This window comes from Saimiri boliviensis, chromosome 2, assembly GCF_048565385.1.
Source record: "Saimiri boliviensis isolate mSaiBol1 chromosome 2, mSaiBol1.pri, whole genome shotgun sequence".
NCBI lineage: Eukaryota > Metazoa > Chordata > Mammalia > Primates > Cebidae > Saimiri > Saimiri boliviensis.
The window spans coordinates 53357997-53375320 of record NC_133450.1 but is presented as its reverse complement, the minus strand read 5'-3'; the positions used below and the strand labels follow the sequence as shown (position 1 = coordinate 53375320).

Here is a 17324-nt window from a genome sequence, read left to right as displayed (position 1 = left end):
AATAAAATACCTAGGAATACAACTAACAAAGGATGTAAAGGACCTCTTCAAGGAGAACTACAAATCACTACTCAAGGAAATAACAGAGGATGCAAACAGATGGAAAAATATTCCATGCTCTTGTTTAGGAAGAATCAATATCGTAAAAATGGCCATGCTGCCAAAAGTAATTTATAGATTCAATGCTATCTCCATCAAGCTACCTATGACCCTCTTCACAGAACTAGAAAAACCACCTTAAACTTTATATGGAACCAAAAGAGAGCCCACATAGCCAAGACAATTCTAAGCAAAAAGAACAAAACTGGAGGCATCACACTACCTGACTTCAAACTATACTACAAGCCTACTGTAATCAAAACAGCATGGTACTGGTACCAAAACAGAGATATAGACCAATGGAACAGAACAGAGACCTCGGAGCCCATGTCACACATCTACAACCACCTGATCTTTGACAAACCTGACAAAAACAAGCAATGGGGAAAGGATTCCCTGTTTAATAAATGGTGTTGGGAAAATTGGCTAGCCATGTGCATAAAGCAGAAACTAGACCCCTTCCTGACACCTTACACTAAAATTAACTCCAGATAGATTAAAGGCTTAAACATAAGACCTAACACCATAAAAACCCTAGAAGAAAACCGAGGCAAAACCATTGAGGACATAGGTGTAGGTAAGGACTTCATGACTAAAACACCAAAAGCATTGGCAACAAAAGCCAAAATAGACAAATGAGATCTAATTAAACTCCAGAGCTTCTGTACAGCAAAAGAAACAATCATTAGAGTGACCTGGCAACCAACAGAATGGGAAAAAAATTTTTGCAATCTACCCATCTGACAAAGAGCTAATATCCAGAATGTACCCAGAACTAATACAGATTTACAAGAAAACAAAAAAACAAACCCATTCAAAAGTGGGTGAAGGATATGAACAGACAGTTTTCAGAAGAAGACATTTATGAGGCCAACAAACATATGAAAAAAATGCTTATTATCCCTGGTCATTAGAAAAATGCAAATCAAAACCACATGGAGATACCATCTCACACCAGTTAGAATGGATATCATTAAAAAATCTTGAGACAACAGATGCTGGAGAGGATGTGGAGAAATAGGAACACTTTTACACTATTGTTGGAAGTGCAAATTAGTTCAACCATTAGTGTGGTGATTGCTCAAGGACCTAGAAATAGAAATTCAATTTGACCCAGCAATCCCATTACTGGGTATATATCCAAAGGATTATAAATCATTTTATTATAAAGACACATGCACACATATGTTCATGGTGGCACTGTTTACAAAGCAAAGACCTGGAACCAACCCAAATGCCCATCAATGATAGACCAGACAAGGAAAATGTGGCACATATACACCATGGAATACTACGCAGCCATAAAAAATGATGAGTTTGTGTCCTTTGTAGGGACATGGTTGAATCTGGAAACCATCATTGTCAGCAAAGTGATGTAAGAACAGAAAATCAAACACCACATGTTCTTAATCATAGGCAGGTGTTGAACAATGAACACATGGACACAGGGAGGGGAGCATCACATAGTGTGGTCAGTTGGTGGGGCATAGGGGAGGGACGGCGGAGGAGAGGGACAGCAGAGGTTAGGGGCAGTGGAGGGTAGGGAGGTTGGGGAGGGATAACATGGGAAGAAATGCCAGATATAGGTGATGGGGGGATGGAGGCAGCAAACCACATTGCCATGTATGTACCTGTGCAACAATCTTGCATGTTCTTTACATGTACCCCAGAACCTAAAGTGCAATAAAACATATTTATATATATTTAAAAAACACCTGAAAACATTACTCTAACTTTTCATCAGTCTTTTTGTGTAGAAACTGGCCATAAAGAAATTATCTGATCTACCTTCTTGACTGTAGGTGATAAGGCCCCCACTCTAGAGAGGGTCCTGCCCCATATGCAGAAGGAAGGAAAGCGGCTCAGAGAGGCCAAGAAGAATCCAGACAGACAGGCCTTGCTCTGTTTTCCCTCTCAGTCTATTGGCGTTAGACCATACCCCTTTGTCCAGTCACATTTCTACATGTCTGTTTATACTTTATTGAACTTAACTGTAAAAATGGATGATTTCCCTGTATCTTTGGGTCTTCATTCTGGACTTTACTGTGTATACATATTAAATAAATGTGTATGCCTTTTTCCCAATTAATTTGTCTTTTTGAGTTGATTTTTCAATGACGCTTCAGAGGCCAAAGGGGCATTTTAAAACACTGGAGCTTTAGCATTAAAAAGCAATTAAAATAGACCTAAAATATTCACAAAACCATTTCATCTTATATTTTTATCCACACATGCAAAACGTATTCCCATTATCTACATATATCCATGAGATAGATGGGGTGTGCTGATATCCAAGTTAAAGGTGATGGGATCAAACTTGTGGGCTGTATGGCCTTGGTTTGACCTCCTGTTTAGGTATTGATGTTTTCTCTTAAGCTCAGTTCTGGCATTGTTTCAACCCTGGATGTCATTCAATATGAGGTTTTACAAAAAATTCCACCTCCTTTCATTTATTTTTTTCTTGGCTGAAGCTTTTAAAAAATGTTAATCTATAGATCCTCCTCCTTCACAATTACGTGTGCCAGAGAAGTAGGAGCCAAACAATCAAATTCCCCATAGGTTCTGGGTGTAATAATTCCTCATGAATCAGAAGATTAAGCATGGCAACAACAAATGGAACAAGATGGTCTAAGCTCTGTTTTTCCTACAGAACAGCAAATAGTTGCAAATCAAAAGGCAGTTCTCTTTAATTACCGCCGTATGAGGCAGTAGGCTAAAAGCAGGCTCATTTGGTCATGTTTTCTATGTGGCTACGGTATGTACACAGAGTGCAGGCCTTTATGCACTGTCTAATAGACAATATTATAAACTAGGGTATTGCTGACATTCGTTTTTTTGTGGAGATACAACTGCTATGCCCAGGACACTGGCCTCCAAGCTGTGTGTGCACTGAACTAAAGGAACAGTTTTGGTTGCTCAAGCCGGGCAAGACTATTTATACTTAAACACATTCTTCACTGCTCATAACATGCTGTACTAGGTGACAGTCCGTGAGCAGCACAGGCTGAAATCATGGGCTGTGATCTCAGGGAGTCCTGCAAGCTGTAGCTTGTAGCGAGCTTCACCAAGTTGACACATTTTCTCTCTCTCTTTACCATAGAATCAGCTACCCTGCTGATCTAGAGGCCTTTGGGGACATGAACTCTTATAGCAGGAATCAAAGAACTGGTGTAAGAAAATGAATAGCAGAGCCATAGTGTTTTATCCCCTCTCTGCACTCCCTAAATTAGACTGCTTGTTTATTGAAATTGGTCAAACAGTTTAATTAGCATTCCATGTTTGTTATTTCTTTAATCAAGGTTTCAAACAGAACAAGGCAACAAGCCAGGCCAGTAATGAGTCTCCTCCACCTACTCTTAAGTTAAATACTTGCTGAGATACCCATTGGTTTCCCAGAGACATCTCATCACTGATGTACTTTCACTTATCATCAGGGTTATTGGGCACTGTTCATAAATGCGTACTAATTGGCAGTAGGCGATGTATATATTTATGTAAATTTACAGTTATATATAGGTACCCATAAACGTGGTTTCTTTTTTTTTTAAGTGAGAGAAGTTGAGTCTTTTTCTGATGGAATTTGAGAGATTGTGAGGGCCATCTATGAAGAAAAATTATTGACAAGATCTACTGACATGTATGAAAACTCACAAATTAACCTTCTTCCTTTTATAAAGTTCACATGAGACATAAGAAATTTTTTAATTAATAAAAATTCTCTGAAAAAGGACTTAAGTATTTAATTACTTGGGTTCCCACAATAAGTTGAGGTATTTGTAAAAGAAATGTCAAAGGTCAGGCAAATGGCTTTCATCATTTTGTTTCATCCAAAATACTGCCCTACTTTTAGCTGCAAATGTAGATGACTTAGGCAGTGTTAAAGAAATTATGCAAATCCTAATTGCAAACAGTTTTCTTCTTAGCATTTTTAATTTAGACTAACTGTAGTAATTATTTGAAAACCTTTTCAAATCTTACACTTAATAAAGGGAAATTTTATGCAAACAATGAAAGAGAATTTCAAAGCAATAAGTGAGGGCGATGCTGGTTTGCCTTCAGGGGCTAGTTAAGCTAGAGGAGTTTATTTCTGATCTCCATACTTTTAGTATCATGATCTACCAAGGTCTTGGCAGCTCTACAGAGAATAGCAAAGGGATAGAAGACTAGTTCCTATTATCATATTCGAGGCACAGGGTTTGAAGGAGGAAGGGTCACATTCCACTAGGTGGCTTATGTGACCATTTCCCCAGCTTTGTAGATGTACTATGCAAAATAGAATAGTGGCTAAGAAGGATTACAGAAACTAGAGTCAGACTTCTTGCATCCAGATCCCAGCTCTGCACTTTGCTGTGTGACCTCACCTCTCTAAATCTGTTTCCTCATCTGTACAATGTGGATAATATTTATATCTGCCTCATATGATTGGAGGATTTAGTGTGTTAATACAAATGAAGGGAAGCCCTTATAACAGTACCTGGCATAAAGCAAGGGCTCTGCACCCATTATTACAAGGGATATTACTTTTAAAATGTGAACTAGGCCAAGTGCAGTGGCTCACACCTGTAAGCCGACGTGAGACGCATTGGGAATTAGAAGCAGGCCAAGAGGTCAAGACCAGCGTGGGCAACACAGCAAGACCCTGTCTCTACAAATACATTTTTAAAAGTTAAAGGGGCAGTAATGTGTGGCTTCAGAGCCAGGTTGATTTAGGTATAGTGACAGGCTCCCCGTCATGGGCTGTGTGGCTTTGGGACAAGTTACTTAAACTCTGTAAGCCTCTATTGTCCTTATCTGTAAAATGAAGAAAATAAAATAAAATAAAATTTACTTCAAAACTTCTTGTGAGGCCTCAATCATCCTGTGAGGATTAAATGAGATTAAGCATGTGAGAAGCATTTGGCCTTAGTATCTGACACACAGTGCCAGGTAATGGAGAACAGGGTGTCTCAACCTCATCACTGTGAATATTTTAGGTCAGAGAATTCATTGTTTGGGGGCTGTTGCAGTCCTGTGCACTATAGGACGTTTAGTAACATCCCTGTCCTCAATCCACTAGATGCCAGTAGCAGCCCTCCTCCTCCCCACTGCCACCTCAGCTGTCGCAACCAAAAATACCTCCAGACATTGCCAAGGAGCAGTGGAAATTTGCCCTTGGTTGAGTGAGAATCAACACTATAGTAAGGGTAAGGCTGAGAGAGAGGAATTGTAGGAGGAAACAGGACCATCCACTTGTGATTTTCCTCTCTGATGAAGCTAGCTGTTGTTAATGGGAAGATGAAAGGGAAGGAATAAAGTCAGAGGAAGCAACTGTTGTGTCCAGTTCCTTCTAAATCCTGGGGTGCTCTTTAAGAGGTCTGTAGTTACAGTGTCTAGAGATTCTTTAGATGCCTCAGAGCTCTATTTCTTTCACAAGCTTTCCTCCCAATTGATGGGGGCCTCCTGAGCCCCACTCCCTTGGTCTCAGAGAGCATCCTTTGTTAGAGGAAGGCCTCTGAAATAAGACCTTTATCTTTTGTCTCAATTAACACAGCACATTGCAAGAGTAAAATTGCTAGCCTCTGTTTCAAATCTTGGAAGAAGGTAATGAAATCAGGGCTATGCCTTACATTTCCGCCTGTTTTTATTTGGTCTTACTTCCTCTTATTAATGGGCCTTTCTGGTTATTTCAACTGAAATGAAGATGGAATGATTTAAGGATTAGAATGGCAGGAAACAGAGTAAAATGGTTTTGTCATATATTCAACTAATATTCATCAGGAGTTTATCACAGGCCAGGCACTCTTCAGAAGGTTTGGAATACATCTGGGGACAAAACAGGTAAAAATCCCCTCCTTCACAAAAATTAGCTAATCAAATGTTTAGAGTCGTAATAGCCCTATTGAACAAGGATGTGCATATGGGCTAAGATTGATCTCGAACCTTATTGACTCCAATTTCCTCCTTCACATCCATTCTGCTACCAATTTTCCTTCTCTTCAAGACTTCTTGCCCTTAATTTGCTGTACTATGGAACAGAAATGCAATAGGTGAGCTGAATATAGCTTTTTGAATGTAACTCTTAATCTTTTTTCTGTCAGTTGCAGGCTTGAAAGATGAAAAAGAGCCATCCTATATTGATCAAAAGAGATATTTGCTCCCAGGTTAAGAGCCTGGTGTTCATGTCATAGGCTCCAGGGTGCTTGAATCTCTATGCTTCTCACAGTCACAGTTTTGGGGGTAACAAATGCTAGTAAATCCTCCCCACTTCCCACCTTTGTTGCACAGCACATATAGGTGAGCCACCCCTTGGATTGTTTTCTGCCCAGATTTTCTCTGCTACAGTGTCTCTATGGCCACATAAAAAAGTTTTGACAGAACAAAATGAAACTCCAGTTAACAGGCCAACCTCTGAGGCTAGGATTCTAGATATGTAGGCACATTAGTCTCCAAGGAATAGCACATATTCTTGTGGAGAACGATCCATTATTTTGGATCAAAAGCTTGTCTACTTCTCTGTGGGCTAGGTATTGAATATAAGTGGGAACTAGATTAAAAAAGGAAAAGATGTTTGAAACAGAATTTATTGCCATAACTAGGCCTCTTGTTTGTAGGAACAATTCCTGGGGATTCATTGTTGGTATGCCAAGCAATTATGGGTTGCATTTCAAAAGAAACTTAAGGCAGGAGACATACTTGGACCCCAAGTTTAGGGGTGGAAAGAAATGAGAGACTAACAGGTGTTTGATTTTGTGTTGCTTTTCAGATTCTGGGCTTTTTACTTTGGCATTTATTTTATGACAATATTTTTCTACCGTAATGTATAACCTACTATGGAGAGAAACTTTCCTTTATAAACTCATAGAGAACACTGAATTAAAAGGTCCTAATGAAATTTTTTATTCCACATTGCCCCTGACATACAAAACACAGTTTCTACCATCAAAAGGGTTATTAGTTGGCTTGGAAAGATTTGAAAGTCATACTGAGTACATAGATTTATAGTTCTGTAAGTCAGTTTAAAAATATTATGTGGTCTTGCAGTCTTAGCATCTAGTAATTAATCACATATGGCCATTCAAGCAATCACTGAACTTGGTTCACAAATGTGCAATACTTGGGATTATTTCCTGCAAACTTAATTAAGGGAAAGCAAGTTTAGACAGTCTGTACAGGAGGAAAATGTGTATCTTTTCTTCTGAGCTTTTTTTATTCTGTGACTCATCTAATATTTTTTCTGAATATTTGAGAAGTCAAGCTTTACTTAGCTCTTTGCAGCAAAGCCAAGTGGTCGAGGTAAAGCTTATACAAGATGATAGGCCGTGGTGAGTAGAGAGGGTATAAAGGATTGTGCTTCCTGTAGGGAAGGGGAAAGTCAGATTTTCAAGCCAAACAGAAATTTGCTGCAGTAATTACCCTTTATCATTAATGACAGGCAATTGCCATAGCAACTGGCTGCCACCTGTCTCTCACATACCAGCTCTGCACACTCTGAAACAACATAGGAGCACACTGTCTAGCCAGTTGTGGAGCCACAAGTCTGAAGTAGGGATGGAACTCTATATTGATGCTAAGATTTAGCTAGTGCCATGCATAGTTCTTTGTGCTCGTGGAATAATAAATAACAATACAATTTAAGAAAAATGATTTTTTAAAAAAGGAAACAAATAAATAGTGACCCAGGATGGTGTAATGGTTAAAAGCACAGCTCTGGAGTCAGAAGAAAGCAGAGTTTGAACTCTAGCTTCTCTGCTTACTGGCTGAGTGACCCTGGACAAATGGCTTAACCTCCCTAAGCATCATGAGGTCAAACTCATAGGCTGTTGAAAGGATTAAGCTGGATAATGTTTGTTAAGCACTTAGCCTAAAGTGAGCACTCTATCCGTGGTAGCCGAAAACATTCGCTGCCTAGCAGCAACGTGCACTGGCCACATGACAAGGGCACGATACATAGTTGTTGTTGACTTGGTGAATTAGATCACTAGTAACCATTACTCAGGGAATTCAGATCTCCAAGTTACACGCTGTACAAGCTATTTCTCTGCTTCACTTTATATGTATATAGGTGCACAGAGGCATGCAGAGACAGCCTTTGAGTGATATAATTTTGATATTCTCCACATTTTAGAAATGTGTTCTCAATACCAAAGAGTTCAGCGGGTCATTTACTCTTTCTAATGACACTCTATATAGACAAATCTCAGTGATGGTTGAAATTAGTTTTTCTTTTGAATCTCCTTGATTGTGTCTCCAACCTCTTTAGCACTCTTCTTACCCCCTGAGTCTTGGCACTGTGCTAAGGCCAATTAGAGACGTTAACCACTCGGTGCCTACAGTAGAAGCATTTCTTTTTGTCATCAAGGTGGTGAGAATGTACCAAATTTTCTTTTTCTTTGACCTCTATGACAAAGAAAATGTTTAGTAACTAGAATTGGTGTTATAAGGTGTGTATACCCTTTCCCTAATATTTATCATATAATGGTAAAATAAATTAGGATTTGTCCAATCCTAAACTATATAGAAGCACATAATCTAAAAATCATGAATTTCTCTTTTAGCTAATAATTGCCTGAATGCTGTTCTAGACATCAGTCCCCTACACCAGAACTACAGTCATCTTTGGCACCTCCTTCTCCGTCACCCAGCATATTTGAACCCTGCAGTTTGTCCTGTCTTAAACAGCCCCTACTCTCTGGTTTTCTGTTTAAATTCACTGCTTTTTCTTAGTTCAGGCCTTACTGTCTCCCCTTGAATTTCCGCAACAGCCACTAGCTGGTCTTTTCCTCTGCTATTCATTTTCCCCACTTCAGTCAGCATAATTTTATAAAATGCTAATGTAATCATGTTACTGTCCTTAAGAAAGAAGTTTTAGTGGGTTTTCATAACCTTCATGATAAAGATCTTCAGCCATCTGCTTCTGCTCACCTTTCTAGACACATCTTCTGAAGTGATGACTTTTCTCCAGGGATACCAGCCTACACCAGGCCATTCCTGCTGCTTGTTTTTGTCTAGGCTTTCTTCTATGTGTAAAATCCTTCATTCTTACTCACTCTTCCAAGTCCTACACAGCCATTAACTTCTGTTTAAAGATGTTCCATTTGCCTTTCTTCTAAATACCACAACTCCTCTCTTTGTTATAGTTCACACGTTGATCATAATTCCATTGTCTTTTAAAAAAAATTTCTTACTTCACATGGATCACTTCAAATACTCAGATCAATTGTCTTAAATAATATTTCATTATACTCTATTAGACTCCTTGTGTCTTATGGTAAATTCTGAGCCTTACTCATTTATGATACCCTTAGTGTCTGATAACATAGTAAGTCCTTAAAATTTTGTTGACATAAAACACATTTTTTAAACATTTCTATGAATAACATGGTCTTTTGTGTAGTGTGCTAATAAAAGAAATTTATTGGAACCATGTTTTTCTATTATTCATGGATTGCAATTTAGGATTCATAAAACTGTAGGCTTGTCACATCCTACTTTGAAAAAAAAGTGACAACATAGTTCTCTGCCTCTCATAACTAAGATTATTTTTATATTTGATAAATAAAAAAACTACTCACATAATGTTAAAAATCAGGATATAAGCCTGGGTGTAGTGGCTCAAGCCTATAATCTCAGCATACTGGGAGGCTGAGGCGGGCAGATCACAAGGTCAGGAGTTCAAGACTAGCCTGGTCAATGTGGTGAAAACCGTCTCTACTAAAAATACAAAAATTATCTGGGCATGGTGGCAAGTGCTTGTAATCCCAGATACTTGGGAGGCTGAGGCAGAATTGCTTGAACTGGGAGGAGATGGAGGTTACAGTGAGCTGAGATTGTGTCACTGCACTCCAGCCTGGACGACAGAATGAGACTCTGTCTTAAAAAAACAAAAACAAAAACAAAAGCAAAAAACAGGAACAATGACAAAAAACCCAGGATATAAAATTTTATATTTATAGTAACCTAACTTACAAAAAAAACCCAAAAAACAAAAAGCACCAAAATGAATATATAAAGCTTAGAAGAAAAGACATACAATTTCACTGGTGTTTACTTGTGGGTGAAAGTATTATAGATAATTTTCATTTTCTTGTATGTTTTTGCATATTCCAAATTCTTTACAAAGACCATGTATTTTATAATTAGAACAAATTTGTTCACAGTAATTGAGGTGGATGTTATTTTTCTTCAGAAGGCTTAGCTAAACTCGCTCTCTTGTTACTTAGCAAAGAAGGTAGGGAACTGATTAGCCATCTTCTCAACATTTTCCCTTTGCTGTAGGATTTAAAGTTAACTCAGAAAGGTAGGCTGAAGTCACTATTTCCACTAGATGTCACCAAACTACTGGCAATAGTAGCTCAAATGCTCTGTGCATATTTAGTTTTTAGAAACATTTAAATCCCATTATTCAGTATTCCTCGTTATCACACAAAGCATTCAAAATTTGAAGAATTAGTAAGAAAATGCATATTATATAACATTCTGGCCCTTTATATAACAAGTGAAGGCTTATATGGCTCCTTTGACTTTATGTAATCTATATTTTATTAGCTTCTTAACACAAATGTGAGGAGAAAATTGATATCAGGGCCCTGTTTAAAATGTTTAAAAATTATTTCCAGGTGATTTTCAGCTCTCCTTTTTAATAGTACATGGAGCAAAAAAGGAAAGAATCCTGAAACTCCTTTCTGAACAATGTTTTTTAGCCTAATATAGCTTTCATCATTGAATGTCTTTTATTCATGGTTAATGAATAAACTCTCTTATAGTATTGGGATGATTTTCAGGACATTTTAATTTATTATAGCAAATCTGTTTACAGTTCATTTCATATGTCAGAAAGCAAAGCAAATAACTTTTCCTTGAGGAATGAAATAGGCTTCCCTTCTCTAATCTAACAAAGGGCAGCTAAGAGAGCCATGTTTCTTTAAATGTAAGAGCCTATTTACTGTGTAGATTAAAAACCAGCCTTTTTTTCCCTGATTGGCTCAGTTAACAACTAGAGTGAGAGGTTAGAGGAAGCTTGTTTCCAATCATTTTAGCTTACCAATGAAAATAATTGGCCAGTTAAAAGACATTTAAATTAGGCAGTGGGCTCTTGGAAAGAAATCTCTGTACTATATTCTACGTTATTGCTCTCTACTGTGGTGTTTGATTTTTTTAAATGTGTTGTACTATTTTTCTTAAACTTCACATGGGACAAGCCATAACACAACAGTTTGTAAACAAAAATCTGACTAAAGTTTTTAGACTCTTTTTCGAAATTTTTTTTTTCAATTGCTACCCTTTCAAAATAGCAGATGCTATTAAATAATTCCCGTTCACAGTGTTAAGGATTTCTGATTAATGTCTAATTTTAAATTTCTTCTGTCCTTTTTGATGGCTGTTATAACATATTCTCAGTGTAAAAACTCAAAAACAGAGAACATTACTGATGATAACTATGGGTTTACTTATGAGAAAATAGCCATTCTTCTTTCAAAAACGATAAAGACCAAACCAAATTAGCAAGCTTCCATCAGAATCCACATATCTTAGGTAATTTCTGAAACATTTTTAAACAGAGGAAGACAAATGACATTGATCATCACATTTCAAATGTTAACAGCCCCAAACAAATTAATCTGCATTATCTGAACTTCCATATACTAGAGAATATTAGGGTTAATATTAACAAATTAACAAATCTCATCTTACTTTGTTTGGTGCAGAAACCATGAATTATAAGCACTATATAGATATCATGGAAGGCAGAATAACTTCAGTATTATGGGATTCTAGCTTCTGCAAGTATTCATCAGTTACAACCTGAAATTTCTGTGGTTTGTGTCCTAAACACTGTTTTGCTGATTATACATGTAGTTCCATTATACAAAGAAATCAGATCTGTGTTAGATCCTCTTGCAATATTGTAGTATGTAATTGCAATTGAGTTCTGCTGCCCCAAGCTTCTCCTTCAAATTTCTTTACCTGAACCTTTCATATGAAATATTCATCTGAGTCACTCTGATATGGTGACAAGCCCCAGTTGTAAAGTGGAGAAGCCATTTTTAGACATCCTTCTCCAGATATTCGAATTTGCTTCTCCACGGTACTTTAAAGATGAATAGCCTCCATCAGCTACATACAAGGCTTCATCAGCTCACCCCCTCCACACATTTTAAAATGTTATCATTCAATGCCTTCCTTTTCTGTGGCCACCAAAACTCCTCTATTTTAACTCCAAAGCATAGTGCATTTACTCCAATTATGCCACTTTTGTATTCACCATCTCTTTGCTGCAAATGATTATTGCAACTGTAGGTGGAGACAGGACTTTTACTGGTCGGCTCTCATCCATGAAATTACATAGGCCCCTCAGAGTCTAAAATTGCAACTTCACATCTTTTGAAACAAAAGTTCATTTTAAGGTGGGTTAATTTCTTTAAAGTTATCTGTGGTAATTTGTTGCAGATCTTTAACTTCCTATGTTTTAATGAATGCTCCAGGGCAAACTTGACTTAAGGGGTTAGTTTTTATAAATGAAAGGTATTATTATCCACTCAATGTGGTAAAAAAAGAAGTCCAGCACAAATTTTATATTATTGTTTGCTTTGGGAATCAGCCATGAAAATTTGCTCAGCTCATTGCTAAAGGATATTGAAACACATTTCTTGCCAACATGGTGTCATCTGTAGTGTGGACAGAGCCTTCACACTGACAAATACTACATGAATGGCTGTTGGAGCTGGTAGGCACTCCTGATGATTAACTATAAAAATGCTTTTGACTATGGTTGCTGACAGGAATGACAATGCTTTGGCCAGACTGGCCTCCTTCTGGACACCGAAGGATGTTCCAGTCTTGGTTTTACCATCTGGTTTCAATACAAGCCAGGAGCAATGAAGAGAAGTCTTTTAAAGAGGCAGCAATATACTAATTATTCTGGCTGTATAATCTTTCTTTGATAAGTGAAAAAAGTGTACTTAGGCCTGGAGAACAATGCCATGGCTTCTGAAATTCTGATTTTTAGGCTAGATAAAGGTGTTTTGAGCATCTCATAAGGCAAGGGGATCTGACGGTATGAGTTCCAAATAAGTCTTATGTGGAAATGATAGTTAAATGCATGAGTTGTACTATGGTGTGGTTTAGTGCCTGAAGGAAGACCAAGCATGCATTTTATAAGAAACGTGTTCTTCTAAGCAAACCTTAATCTATATCGTCAGTGGGTACAAGAATTCTTAGCCCTGTAAATCACAGTGAAAGCAGCAACAATGATATTTATTGATACCTTAAAATTTCCAAATGACGTTTAACTGGATTGCTTTTTGATCTTCACAAAAAAGTATAACAGTATAAACAGATATTCTTATACCTTCAAATTAAATACAGAGAAAAAATCAGAGAGATGAAATAACTTATCCGAGGTCACACAGCAAGTGGCAGGAAGCAGGGGTCGGGTGGGGGCAGTGAAGGAACGCTAACTCTGGGGACTTGTTGCCAAAGCCAGTGTACTTTCTACTTCATCACATTAATTTTCTTCCAGCAATGGTCTCACGGTTCAAGGGCAGAGTGAATCCATGACTACAACTTCAATAATAAAATATTGCTGTATTCTTTATGTTACTTGCCATAATTTTATATAGAATGGTTTCTATATCTGAGTCTCCAATGTATGGACTATTTGTTATATCAATAGGATGATGAGAACTTGAATTGTGTAGGTGCGTGGCATAGACTAGAATTGATTTGGGGGTGAAAGTGTGGAGAGGGCCTGGTGTGTTGGGGTCTCAAAAGGGCTTATTTGTAGAGTAATATTGCCTGAATAGTGCGTGGAACAAATCTTAACATTTCTCTGTCCCAGAGTTGCCTCTTTTCTTATCCCTGTCTATTATATCGTACATCTTTAATGTAAATTGAATGGTACTTTCCTAAAAGAGAGAGAGTAATGATAAAGGCAAAGCTATCTGAGCAAAAATGTTTTCTTTGATGAGACACTTAGCTAATATCTGGGTTAAATGATTTCCTGCTTATTACTATAAAAAAAAAAAAAGCAGGGGCATAATGAAAACACTGGCATCCCAGCCAACAGTGACCTGAAACTACCATATACTGCCCTCATTTGTTGAACCACAATTAGACTCCTCTAGAATATTCTTTTAAAACTTAGCTATGGTAGGGGAGAAAAGTAATATCTTTTTCCTCACCTACCACAAGGCTTATGGCTGAGAGGGCTCTATAACAAAAGATGGATTAATGAGAGAAAAACATACAGATTTCTTTAATATAAGCTTCATGTGATGCAAGAGCCTTCAGAAATGAAGACCCAAAGACACAGGAAACTCTGTGCATTTTTATGGATAATCATGTAAAAATGTGATTGGAGGATGAAGTATAAGACCTTATACTAATAAACTGGGGGGAATTAGCAAAGTCCCCTGTTCAGATTCTTTTCTGTGCCTCTGTGTCTTCAGCCATTTATTTCCTCTTGGTATAGGGAGGACCCCTTTGGAATGGGGGTCTCATGACTTACTTCAGGAGGAAGTCGGCTAGGTTTTATGGCTTGCTTTGGGGGAGAAGAAAAGAGGAGGATTCTAGTTTCTATGTCCCATTTCAGGGAAGAGTGGACAGGAGGTCAGAGAGACTGTCCTGCTTCTGCTGTTTTCCAAAATGCCTAATGCTAGATTTTGGAGTACTCTATCCTAAATCCTGTCACTAAACAGGGAATCAAAATTTCTCAAAGCCTGTTTGAATGTTGTCAAGTATAGATTTACATGTATACATCATAATATATTATATACACATAGGTATACATACATATTTACTTACATTTATATGTTTCTAGATTGCAAAGCAAAGCAAATCTGGGGTAAGCATTAAAGTGTTTTTTGAGCAAGTTGAATCAAAACATAATTTTCTTTTAACTTAAGTCTCTGCTGTTTAAAATGGGCATTTTTATTTGCCAATGTTTAAGATGCTGCATTTGAAGGAAGCTTCATTCTCTCTGGAGGTCACAGGCAATAACTGGCCCCCTGTGATCTGGAGGAGTTCAACCTCTGAACATCATCTCTTCAAGCAACTGCCCTTATAGTAAAAAAATGAATCGAGTGTCTGAAATGAAAAGGATCATTTTAAAGAGATTCTTCTAAGCTTGTTGGGAAATTTTGATACAGAGCAACATTTACTCCTCTCTTGGGGAGCAGTGGGGGAGGATGGCGACCTCTCTCACACCTGAATCACCTGGACAGAACAAGGAGACCTGTCAGGTGATAGATACCAAAGCCTAGTCTCCCTCACATCTGCATTTCTCTAACCAGATCAAGGAAATCATTGAATCTCTTCTTGTGGCTGACAGTCTGTAAAACCTGATGTCTTCATCCCTGGTACTAGGTTAGCATTTGGGCTCCTTGGGCTTCCCTCTCGCTATGAAATCTCAGTTTTAGCCACATTCACCACCCCATGGTTTCCTGACTATGCTGGTCATTCCTGGTTCTGATCACTTGGTGATGCTATTCTGCTCTCTTGTAAGACTCCCTGCATTTTCTCTGTATGCAAATTATTCTCATATTTTAGAAAACAGGTTTTGCTGTCAACCAGACCTTGGGTGGATTTTCATTTATATTGCTTACCAACTGTGACCTTGGGAAAAATACTCTCTATAAATCAGTAAATGAGAATAATAATACTTAACTATTGGGTTGTTTTGAATATTGAATAGAAATAATTCTTGTAAGGTATTTAGTATAATTAACACATAGTAAATAATCAGTAAATGTTTTTATTTCAGAACTAAGGTTAAACCATGATGACTCCTCGAGACCTTCTCTGGAGATTTGGGCTCATAGATTCCTTCTTTCTCTGAGTTCTAAAGTACTTATGGAGGATTCAGCAGATAATTTTTAATGAATTAAATTCACACTACCTGACTTTAAAATATACTACAAGGCTACAGTAACCAAAACAGCATTGTACTGGTACCAAAACAGAGATATAGACCAATGGAGCAAAACAGATTCCTCAGAAATAATACCACACATCTACAACCATCTGATCTTTGACAAACCTGACAAAAACAAGAAATGGAGAAAGGATTCCCTATTTAATAAATGGTGTTTGGAAAACTGGCTAATACGCAGAAAGCTGAAACTGGACCCTTTCCTTACACCTCAAATAAAAATTAACTGAAGATGAATTAAAGACTTAAACATAAGACTGAAAACAATAAAACCCTAGAAGAAAGCCTAGGAAATATGATTCAGGACACAGGCATGGGCAAAGACTTCATAATTAAAACACCAAAAGCAATGGCAACAAAAGCCAAAATTGAAAAATAAGATCTAATTAAATTAAGAGCTTCAGCACAGCAAAAGAAAATGTCATCAGTGAACAGGCAACCTACAGAATGGGAGAAAAGTTTTGCAATCTATCCATCTGACAAAGGGCTAATATCCAGAATCTACGAAGATCTTAAACAAATTTATGAGAAAAAGACAAACAACCCCATCAAAAAGTGGGCAAAGATATGAACAGACACTTCTCAAAAGAAGACATTTATCAGGCCAACATATGAAAAAAAAGCTCATCATCACTGGTCATTAGAGAAAACCACATTGAGATACCATCTTAGGTCAGTTAGAATGGCAGTCATTAAAAAGTCAGAAAACAACAGATGCAGGAGAGGATGTGGAGAAATAGGCATGGTTTTACACTATTGGTGGGAGTGTAAATTAGTTCAACTATTGTGGAAGACAGTGTGGTGGTTTCTCAAGGATCTAGAACTAGAAATACCATTTGATCCAGCAATGCCATTACTGGATATATACCCAAAGGATTATAAATCATTCTGCTATAAAGACATATGCATACGTGTGTTTATTGTGGCACTGTTCACAATAACAAAGACCTGGAACAATCCAAATACACATCAGTGATAGACCGGATAAAGAAAATGTCAAACGTATACACCATGGAATACTATGCAGCCATAAAAAAGGATCAGTTCATGTCCTTCCCAGGGACATGGAGGAAGCTGGAAACCATCATTTTCAGCAAACTAACACAAGAACAGAAAAACAAACACCACATGTTCTCACTCATTAGTGGGAGTTGAACAATGAGAACACATGGACAGAGGGAGGGGACTATCACACACTGGGGCCTGTTGGTGGGTGGTAGGTTAGAGGAGGGAGAGCATTAGCAGAAATACCTAATGTAGATGACAGGTTGATAGGTACGGCAAATCACCATGGCACCATGGCATGTGTATCACTATG

The 17324-nt window shown here is 37.7% G+C and overlaps 1 long non-coding RNA gene across 1 annotated transcript in view; it reads left to right on the top strand.

Annotated features, from left to right (window-relative positions):
- Window positions 1–15995, top strand: part of LOC141583565 (uncharacterized) — a 164614-nt gene extending 148619 nt beyond the window's left edge. The window contains exon 3 of the long non-coding RNA XR_012516221.1: window positions 15839–15995. This is a non-coding gene — a long non-coding RNA (uncharacterized LOC141583565). The remainder of the gene's footprint in view (window positions 1–15838) is intronic.
- Window positions 15996–17324: the final 1329 nt, after the last annotated feature.